Raw genomic sequence first — 9,665 nt, 5'->3', positions numbered from 1 at the left:
GGGGACGTATGTAATACTTTCAACAATAAAGTTTTATAAAAAGAAAATAAATCCTGCTAAATCACACACACATCACTGGGATAGTGTTTCACAAAGGAAGGTAGATGGGCCACCTGCGTCAGAATCACCACAGCAGGATGGTAAAACTGTAGATGACCAACCTGGCCCCCCAACCTTCCAGTTCAGAGTGCCTTATGGTAGGGCTAGGACATGCATTTTTAACAGGCTCCTCCAAGGGATTCTCACCCACATTGATTTTCAAGAACCACTGTGGTTTGGGAAGTCCTAGCTGCAGTCCTCACTAGCCCCTATGCCCTGCTCTAGATAGAGTGTGACAGCACTAATAAAATGGATCATATGATAACTATGGGATTCTTCCCTTACTCCTAGAAAAGGACAATAAACTTAAATTTGCAGTAAATGCAAATTTAATTTACCTTTCACAGGTTTCTGCATTAAGTTCTCTCACTTTTTATTTTACATCTATATAAATCAATAAACCTGGAAATTTCTTGTGCAATAAACAAATTCTGCTTCTTCACCTTTTCCCAGATAACAGAGTTCCCTTTAAATATACTTAGACCAGCCCTAACCGGTTTGGCTCAGTGGATAGAGCGTCGGCCTGCGGACTGAAAGGTCCCAGGTTCGATTCCGGTCAAGGGCATGTACCTTGGTTGCAGGCACATCCCCAGTAGGAGGTGTGCAGGAGGCAGCTGATCGATGTTTCTAACTCTCTATGCCTCTCCCTTCCCCTCTGTAAAAAATCAATAAAATTAAGAAAAAAATGTACTTAGACCAACCCTTGTCTAGTTGTGAACTGAATGCTATGTCTATAACAAATTACAGTCAACCTCTATTTCTTAGACATATTCACACAATACTAAATTAGAACTCTATTAAAAACAAAATAAATAAGTTGCACAGTGTATTAGAAAGCCAGAAAGCTATGGAGAAAAACAAAACCAGAAAAAGGATAGGGAATGCCAGATAGGGGGCAGATTGCAATTTTAAATATGGTAGCCAGGGAAGGCTCCACTGAGAATGTGACATCTGAGAAATAAAAATAAATGGAATGAGAGTTTGAGTCATACAGATATTAAGGTCAGTGCTTTCCAGACAGAAGAAACAACAAATGCAAAAGCCCTGAGATCTGAATGTGTCTAGGTTTGAAAAGCAGGACACGTGTGGCTGAGCAGAGTGAGCAGGGCAGGAAGTAGTGGATGAGGCAAAGAGGTGGGGGAGAGGAGGCAGGAAGCTTATGGACCAGGGCAAGAATTTTAGCTTTTACTCTGAGGGAAACGGAGCCACTGGAGGGTTTTGAGCAGAGGAGTAACATGACCTCACACTCAAAAGCATCGCTCTGGTTACGTAAGAATCTTTTTTAGAGAAACAAAGGTGGAAATAGTAAAAACTGGTGGTGGCGGTGATAGCAGTGAGAAAGAGCTGGATTCTAGGGTTTGCTGGTGGGTCTTATATAAATTAGGAGAGAAAAGGAAGAGCTGAGGAGAACTCTAAGGTTCTGTGGCCTGAACAACCACAGGATGCTGTTATCAATGAAGAAGGTTCCACCTGGACATTTGAGATGTGTGTTATATATCCCAGTGGAGTTGAGTGCAGAGATTGGAAATGGAAAAAAAAAATGTTTGAAACACATTTAGATTTATCCAACTCACTAGTAAAATTATTTCCTAAAGACTGACCTCTTTATGAAGTAATTTTTAAGTAAATAAGCTCTGTAATATTCCACTAACAGAAAGTCTACCTTTAACAATACTAAGAATAGCTTACTTAACATTTACTTATTATATAATATTTACTACATGCCCTGTACTATTCTAATAGCCCTTTAAATAATTTGTGATTCCTTGAAATTAACTACCTGAAAGTCTTTGTAACTCGTTTTTTAGTGTCTCTCTATGTTTCCCTGTAAACATAGAGGGTAACTATATTTAGGCATGGGCCATGTGTCAATGACAATTGTCACAGTAATGCTGCAAAATAAACATCCCACAAGGGAGAGTCTTAAAATAACCATTTATTGTTGCTCCTAAGCCTGTCAGCCAGCCAGGCAGTTCTAGTCTCAGGCAGTCACCTCTAGGCAACTCTGGGGATCCCGCCAGGTGGGGCTGATTCAAAATACCTGGGATGACGCAGCCTTGTTCCAGCTGCTCCCAGCCTCCAGGAGGCCAACCCAGGCTCGCTTACACTGATGGCAGGGTTTCAAGAGAGAAAAGAACGCAAGGCTTCTTGAGGTTTAGACTTGGGGCTTTTACACTGTAATTTCCATCACGTCCATCGGCCAAAGCGACTTACTAGGTCATCCCAGATTCAAGGGGTGGGGAAATAGACCCCAATTTGTGATGCAAGAAGCTGCAAAGTCACATTGCAAGGGGAAATGGGCACAAGGTGAATGGGCTTTTTTTGTGACTTATCTACCCTTTCACGCGTTTTCATTTGCACTACTCTGAAACATTCTAATACAGGGTCAGTTCCCAAGTATTTCCAAGTATATATGAAACCTGCAACAAGAGAGACTACATTCTAGGCTAGGCCATAAAACAGATCTTATCCAATGTACATTCTTAGACCCTGACAGACTAGAAATCAGTAAAGAGAAAGGTTATCTGGAAAATCCTCAAATACATGGAAAGCGAACAACACATAGGCCCAAGAGGAAGGCTAAAGGGAAATTTTAAATATTTTGAACGAAATAAAAATTAAAATAGCCTCTCTCTTATCCATGAGGGATATCCAAGACTCCCATTGGAGGCCTGGAGCTGGGGACAGTACTGAACCCTATACAAACACCGTGCTTTCCCCTAGGCATACATACCTATGATACAGTTTAATTTAAAATTAGGCAAAGAGATGAACAACAATAATAATACCATAGAACAATTTAAAAAAATTTTTTTTTAGAGATGGAGGGAGAGAGTAACATCCCTGTGAGAGAAATACATCCATCAAGTGCCACCCATACACACCCCAACCGGGATTAAACCCACCACCTTCCAGTTGCAGCGATGACGCCCTGAACAACCGAGCCACAGGGGGCAGGGCTAACATGGAACAATTTTAACAACGTGTTATACTCAGGGTTACGTCAGTGTGGCCTCTCGCTCTCAAAATATCTTATTTCAGTAACTCACCTTCCCACGGAAGGGACCCACTCGGCCGCTTCTCGTGGTGTATCTGAGTCGCCGGAACCACTGCTCTTCCGCTTCGGGGCCATCACTGCACGTGGCCGAAAGCGGGAGGGTAGGCAGCGGGGAGAAGCCCACGCCCACGCCACGCCCACGCCCACGCTGACGCCGGGAGGATCGGCGTTCAGGCAGCGTGGATGCGCGGAGAGTGCGAGACATCTCGCGAGATTTCACCACGCCACTCAAAGCAGCGTGCAATTTCACTGAGTTAAAAAAAGAACAAAGATCTCAAACCAACAGCTTAAGTGCTACCTTAAGAATAAAATTTTAAAAATTAAACCTGAAGCAAACAGAAGGAATAAAATAAATATTAGAGCAGAAATCAGTGAAATTAAAAATATAAAAACATTTAAGGAAAATCTATGAACTTCTAAGTAGCTCACACTAAATTAAGCTGAAATGACAGAATTTCCTTGAGATATTATAAAGCATTTCTCACACTTTTTAGTGTCAGGACTCCTTTACAACTTAGAAATTGAAAGCCCCCCTTAAAATACAAACATACACAAGCACCTATTCCATTAGCTATCAGAGATATCATATCGTGTAGCCTCTGAAAAACGCCAGTGTACACTCATGTAAGAATGGAAAAGCAAATAATGGCTTATTTTTAGAAAAATGGTTTGATCACATAGACACACCCACAAAGGGTCTCAGCAACCCCTGGCGTTCCCAGACAATACTGTTGGGAAAAGATGGGGGTTGGATAACCTAGAAGGGTAGTGAGACGAAAGGGCAAATACGGTGAAATCAGCAGGTAAACAAGGGCAAAAAGGGGGGGGGGGCGGGGAGAGGATGAAGGGGAGGCACTAAATCATTTTGAGTCCCAGAAAAAAAAATCAAAATGTTTTATTTTTGCTCAATCTCTAGTACCTAACATAATAAGATATAATAAACACCTAACAAACATTTGAAAAATGATCAAGAACTTTCCGTCAAGATCAGGTAACAAGAGGAAGGATGGCAGGGAAAGGGCTCGTTAGATTTACATTTTATAAGGACTTGATAATACTTTTTTGAGAAAAGGCAAAACAACATTTCAGAAAAGGAGGAATTTAAAACTTTCAAGCTACAAATTACATTTGTATTTGTTTATTTATTTTTAATCCTCACCTGAGGACATTTTTCCATTGATTATTAAGAGAGTGGAAGGGAGGGGGAGAGACAGAAACATCGATGTTAGAGAGACACATTGATTGGTTGCCTGATTGAGCCTGCAATCGAGGTACATGCTCTTGACCAGAATTGAACCCAGGACCCTTCAGTCTGCAAGTTGATGCTCTATCCACTGAGCCAAACCAGCTAGAGCAAACTACTACATTTTAATTCAAAAATGAAGTTCTTTGTAGAACTTCAGCTCCTAAATACATTCCTACATTTCTTTAATTGGTAAAAAACATAGCTGGGAACAAAACACCATAGTTCTCCATCTGCGAAAACATCCAACAACTCTACATACACACACACACACACTAAACCTGCAAGAAATAAGTGGCAAATACTCTGGGCATCCTGATAAGGCACACATGCACCAGAGGGTAGAGACACACCACAAAAATTCAAAGTCTTATCACACTGGTGAAGTCATGAGGAGTCAAGTGGTCTGGGGCACGCTGAGACATCCCTTCCTAAAGGACAAATTACTCACCTTGCTCCTCTGATGACTATGAGATACCAGCCCTTGGTAGCTTTCTGGATTTTGGAGACAACACAAAATACACATGGAAAAATGCTTCAAACCATTTCTCAGATGACTTGGAAAATTTCAGTGGGACCCAAAGTAAGAGAGGGTACCAGAAGAAAGTGAGAAAGGACACTGAACAAGTGACTTAGCACCTAACCATCAATTATATTATAGCATTTACTGTGTGACCAGAACTGCTCATCATAAGCTTGGTATTGTCAGATCCACCAAGCCATGAGCTAAAAGAGTAAGAACCCATGGTACATTTAGGACTGGGACCCAAGCAGGTTTAAGCCTTCAAGTTTCATGAAAAGGTAGCCCAGAACTCCATGTCACTTACCACCAGGAAACCAACATCTCTCTCTACTCACAATCTATGACTTCATTGGAGTTCAAAGGAGAAAAAAAATCCAGGCTTGGTTCACAAATGGATCGGATTGACATGTTGCTGTAAGTCAAAACTTGACTGCTACAAGTCCGTGGTGAGGGAAAACCCACCCCATGAGCTGAGCTTCCAGCAATAAACCTGGTTGGCACTTTGGTCCAGTGATGTGATGTCAAAGTTAACGCTCACCACAGACTTTATTTATGTCAACATATTTCTAGTTATTTACCTTGTCTGAGCATGTTCTCTAGTCCACTCCTCAGGAAGCACTCAAGGGAAATGTTTTCTACATTCTTGCATGTTGAGAATGTCTGAGCAGTGATCTTCATATTTTTAAAAATGTTTTGTTAGATATAAAATCTTTTGCTCATTCCCCCCGCCCTCAATATCTTAAATGTGTAATTTTTCCTGGCATAGTGCTATTTAGTCTTGCTTTCTAAGTCACTTGCTGTCTTTGTCTACACCAGGGGTCCTCAAACTATGGCCTGAGGGCCACATGCAAATACAAACATTGTATTTGTTCCTGTTTTGTTTTTTTACTTCAAAGTAAGATATGTGCAGTGTGCATAGGAATTTGTTCATAGTTTTTTTTTAAACTATAGTCCAGCCCTCCAATGGTCTGAGGGACAGTGAACTGGCCCCCTGTTTAAAAAGTTTGAGGACCCCTGGTCTACACAGCCAAACCCACAGTTCACTATATCTGGGATAATATTCTCAGGTAGGCAGGGTGTTCTTTCAACATGTAGTTCCAAATAACTTTTTCTTCAGCAAGTATTTTTCATGTAATTTTGTTCTGATATTTTTAAATCTCTAAAATTAACATTATCCCACTAATCCTTTATGATTTCTAAAGCCATCCTCTTTTTAAAAAAAATTCTATTTTCGCTCAGCCTTTGTGACTCAGTGTTTGAGGGTCAACACAGGAACCAAAAGGTCACCGATCAATGGTTTCTCTTTCCCTTCCTCTCTCTAAAAATCAATAAAAACATTTTTGAAAATTCTATTTTCCTTAAGGAATTATCTGTTGTTTATCTGCCTTTGTGTTTATTCTAGTTTAGTCTTCATTTCTGAATTATTTTTTCCCTTATTTATAGTATTTTCCAGATTCTGGTTTTTGGTATTCTTTCACATTTTGAATCATTTTTGAAACATCATATGACCCACTTTTAAATAATAGGTTATAGTCTTTACTTACTTTATGGGCATGCTTTTCTGACATGCTTTCAATGGATATAGGATGTAAAAATCTTGCAGGACTATATAGTTTTATGTTACTTATTTTGGTGTGAAATGAGCTTTTCTGAACTTTTAGAAAGAGGCTTGTTTCAGGATAACTTCCCTAGCTCCAGAGTTGCCCCTTCTGTTGTTTTTGTAAAGTACTGGGAAGTATGGCAGCTTACTTTCTGAGATTTTCATAGCTTTTTTCATTTTTGTTGTTGGTTTTTAATAATTTTACTTATTATTGGGACATAATATAACATTGTGTAAGTTTGAGGTGTTCAACATGCTGCTTTGACACGTTATTTCCTCACTCTTTAAATAAATGCTGTGATGGATACAAAGACACATCTACACTAATAAAAGACAAACATGTAAACTGACCGTACCTTCGCTATGCCCCAAGCCACGCCCACCAGCCAATCAGAGCGACTATATGTAAATTAACCCAATCAAGATGGCAGCCGGCAGCCACAGAGCTGGAGCAAGCAGGAGGCTTGGTTGCCCCAGTGATGGAGGAAGCCAAGCTTCCCGCCTGCCGCGGCCGGCTCTGAGCTCCACTCAAGGCAACAAAGTTTCAATTATAGAAGATAAATAAACCCCAGATACCTGCTTTCAGCTGGCCATGGCCATGGAGCTGGAGCGAGCAGGAGGCTTGGGTTGCCCCTGGTGATGGAGGAAGCCAAGCTTCTTGCCCGCCCTGGCCTGCTCTGAGCTCCACTCAAGGCTACAAAGTTTCCATTATAGAAGGTAAATAAATCCCAGAATAAAAAAAGAAAAGAAAAAAAGGAGAGGCTGTAAGCTTCCGTCGCCGGGGGGCTTAGCCAGCCTGAAAACGGCCCTCAGCCCCTCACCCAGACTGGCCAGGCACCCCAGTGGGGACCCCCACCCTGATCTGGGACACCCTTCAGGGAAAACCAGCCGGCCCCCACCCATACACCAGGCCTCTACCCTATATAATAAAAGGATAATATGCAAATTGACCCTAACAGCAGAACGACTGGGAATGACTGGTCACTATGACACACACTGACCACCAGGGGGCAGATGCTCAATGCAGGAGCTGTCCCCTGGTGGTCAGTGCGCTCCCACAGGGGGAGCTCTGCTCAGCCACAAGCCAGGCTGATGGCTGCCAGCACAGCGGTGGTGGTGGGAGCCTCTCCCGCCTCCTCAGCAGCACTAAGGATGTCCGACTGCAGCTTAGGTCTACTCCCTGCTGGTAAGTGGACATCCCCCGAGGGCTGCCGGGCTTGCAGTGGGATGTCTGACTGCTAGCTTAGGCCCAATCCCCCCAGGGAGCGGGCCTAAGCCAGCAGGTGGACATCCTCCGAGGGGTCCCAGACTGCAAGAGGGCATAGGCCAGGCTGAGGGACCTTCCCGAGGGCACAAATTTTTGTGCACCGGGCCTCTAGTATAATATAATATTAAGTACAAAACAAACATAGCAAATAAATATTTTTAGCAGGTAACAAACTTCATGCTCCACAGAGGTCTATATAAATAAAATGCCCACGCAAAATAAACTCGTTTTTTTTACAAAAGTGTGTGTAACTCAAATGCGAGTTTAATGAGATTTAGTAGCCAGTTCTACCTTAAATAATTGAGTCCTGCATGTAATGAAATACTAGTATAATTCTATTTACATTGAAAGAGAAAGCCTTCAATATAAAAGTTTTAGATGAAAAATACTCTATAAGTGAAATGACAAATTGATTTTCATACATGCCAGTACATTCCTTAGAATCACTTTATCTCAGAGAACTAAACAAGTCTTCAATGGTAGTTTGCCTGGGACTTAAAAAGCATATCAAAACCTTCCATACAATGTGTTTAGTTATACTTTATAAAGCTGTATTAAAGATGCAGATTACCTAGACACATGTAATACGGTGAAATATATTTCAATTAAAAATCCCCTCTACACAGAAGAACCACCGTGATGAGGTTCTCACCAGCCAAAGGGGATAATTTGAAAAGAATAATGACAGCAAATGACTGAAAGGGTAAATTAAGCAAAAAGAAGTCTCAAGCTCACAGTGGTAATGAAGGGGAGAAATTTTTTAATTACCAATGGACACTAATGGAGGTTGCTAGGGCACCAAAAATTACTCTGGAAACTAATAAAGAGAAAGGACTAAATATTTATCCTGCCATTCTGTCATATATGTGTTCCATGATAACCAAATAGTGCTATTCGTGGATGGATCAAGATTCCTCTATATAAAAGAATTCCAGCTAATAAATACATCAGGAATGATATATTTGGGAAAATCATCATTCCAAACCTTAATGGAATAACCGATTCACACACGTCATTAAATGCATGCTTTAAATATATTTTATTGATTTTTTACAGAGAGGAAGGGAAAGGGATAGAGAGTTAGAAACATCAATGAGAAAGAAACATTGATCAGCTGCCTCCTGCACACCCCCTACCGGGGATGTGCCCACAACCAAGGTACATGCCCTTGACTGGAATTGAAGCCGGGACCCTTGAGTCCACAGGCCGATGCTCTATCCACTGAGCCAAACCGGTTAGGGCTAAATGCATGTTTTAAAAAAATTATGTAAAAATGTTACAGGGGACTTTCCAACGAAGGTGTAAAGGCTTCTTCTGCCATGTGGCCAGTGACCAACCTGAGCATCATTAAAAGAGGGAATATCAGAATTAGGTGTCTCTTGATTTCATCTGACAGAGTACATCATACTAATGTGAAATATTCTTGCTAAAAAACAAACAAAAAACAAAACCCCAGAATCTAATTAATCCTCTCCAGATCTAACTTCCAGCAAGCATGTCAAACTCGACAAGTTTGACATGTTTGTAGGGCAGTGATGGCGAACTTCTGACACGCGTGTCAGAGGTGACACGCGAACTCATTTTTTTGGTTGATTTTTCTTTGTTAAATGGCATTTAAATATATAAAATAAATATCAAAAATATAAGTCTTTGTTTTACTATGGTTGCAAATATCAAAAAATTTCTATATGTGACACGGCACCAGAGTTAAGTTAGGGTTTTTCAAAATGCTGGCACGCCGAGCTCAAAAGGTTCGCCATCACTGTTGTAGGATATAGGATAGATGATGAACAAGTTAAACAAGAAACAACCAAATTCAGTCCATGAGGCGCTATAGGAAACTCACACATGGTTCCTTCAACAAGTTACTGTGTG

At 41.1% G+C, this 9,665-nt stretch overlaps 1 long non-coding RNA gene across 1 annotated transcript in view; it reads right to left on the bottom strand.

Moving 5' to 3' along the window:
* The window catches only part of LOC106727723, a 10,791-nt gene extending 7,569 nt beyond the window's left edge, over positions 1-3,222 (bottom strand). The window contains exon 1 of the long non-coding RNA XR_001363958.1: positions 3,150-3,222. This is a non-coding gene — a long non-coding RNA (uncharacterized LOC106727723). The remainder of the gene's footprint in view (positions 1-3,149) is intronic.
* Between the last annotated feature and the right edge of the window lie 6,443 nt (positions 3,223-9,665).

Source organism: Myotis brandtii, unplaced genomic scaffold (genome assembly GCF_000412655.1).
Source record: "Myotis brandtii unplaced genomic scaffold, ASM41265v1 scaffold112, whole genome shotgun sequence".
In the NCBI taxonomy this organism is placed as follows: Eukaryota; Metazoa; Chordata; class Mammalia; order Chiroptera; family Vespertilionidae; genus Myotis; species Myotis brandtii.
Note: the sequence above shows the minus strand (reverse complement) of the source record. Positions and strands in the feature narration are given on the sequence as shown.